At 35.6% G+C, this 1,372-nt stretch overlaps 1 protein-coding gene across 1 annotated transcript in view; it reads right to left on the reverse strand.

Annotated features, from left to right (window-relative positions):
* Window positions 1–1,372, reverse strand: part of LOC106874512 (intermembrane lipid transfer protein VPS13A) — a 264,016-nt gene that overhangs the window by 82,361 nt on the left and 180,283 nt on the right. The gene's annotated exons all lie outside the window — the stretch shown is intronic.

The raw sequence follows: 1,372 nt of genomic DNA on the forward strand, positions 1-1,372 counted from the left end.
CAACTGTATGTTGGCTGCTCAAGAGTGGGCAGCAACAAAAAACCTATTTGTATATGCTCCACAAGGGAAAACAAGGAACATAGTTTACAATGAGGTGTTATAATCACAACAGCAAGAAAGTATGTACATGGTCACCTTCTTTTATGAAACTTCATTGACTTTCATATATTTATATTGATATACATATATATACGTGTGTTTGGGTGCGTGTGTGTATATACATCTCTATATATAAAGATGATGCGTAGTCTAGACGGCGTTTTTAGATTTCATTATTCTCTTTAACCCGGGCAACGCCGGGTATTTCTGCTAGTCCATTATAAATGTGTTGTACTTTGGTCTATTTTTAAAAAATGCTTCAGTGGGAAATTGTTTTGGTTTCACCCTCACTGACTACTAATTTAGGGTAAACTGTTTTTCACCTGAGACCCTAATCTAAAATGTTTCAGTATGTGAAATTGAAGAATTGAGATTTCAGAATAGTTTGCCATAAAGTCATTGTTGTTAGTGAGCCGTCCAAGTTTGCTATATACAATTATATTTATTAAGAAGATATGACAGAAGCCAACTAGAATTTATGATACTACCCAACAAACTACAAACTGAGAACACCTAATCTGTAGATCATCAGAATTGTACCATTCATATATTGTTCTCATTATGAAATTCTCATCTGTATTGAGCTATGTTTAAAAATAGCAGTTGTGTGAGATAACCAATCCCAGTAGAACACACATATCTTTCTCACCATAAATGTTGCATAGTTTGAAGACTAAAAAAACTTATTCCATGTACTTATATGATGTCAAAAATGGAACAGAGTCCAATAGTTTTTCTCTCTCTCTCATTCTTTTTATCTATATATACACATATAATTAATAAATATCAGGGTAGGAAAAAATTTTAGAAATTTTTACTACCAGTGCTGTCTTGAAAGTAATGACAGCCTTTGAGAAAGAGGGAAGAACCTCCTCTTTGAAACAAAACTCCGGAAGAAAACCAAAACTTTCAGATAGGGACCGTTGGACTCTTACGTGAATTGTTAGAAAGGATCACAAAATTACTGCAGAGCTTAATGACCACCTCGAGAACCCAGTTTCCACAAAAACTGTTTGCTGAGAGCTGCACAAAGCCAGATTTTACGGGAGGGCTGCAATTAGAAATCCACTACTTTCAAAAACAAATGCTGCAAAGCGTTTAGAGTGGAGTAAAAACCTACAGAATTGGTCCCTAGAGCAGTGGAAGAATGTTATTTTCTGGGACAAGTCATCCTTTACCCTATTTCCAACCACTGGCTGAGTATACGTGTGGAGACAGCCAAAAGAAGCATTTGACTCAGGCTGCCTTCTTCCAGCTGTTAAACATTTGTTTG

Source organism: Octopus bimaculoides, chromosome 18 (assembly GCF_001194135.2).
Source record: "Octopus bimaculoides isolate UCB-OBI-ISO-001 chromosome 18, ASM119413v2, whole genome shotgun sequence".
Taxonomy (NCBI): domain Eukaryota; kingdom Metazoa; phylum Mollusca; class Cephalopoda; order Octopoda; family Octopodidae; genus Octopus; species Octopus bimaculoides.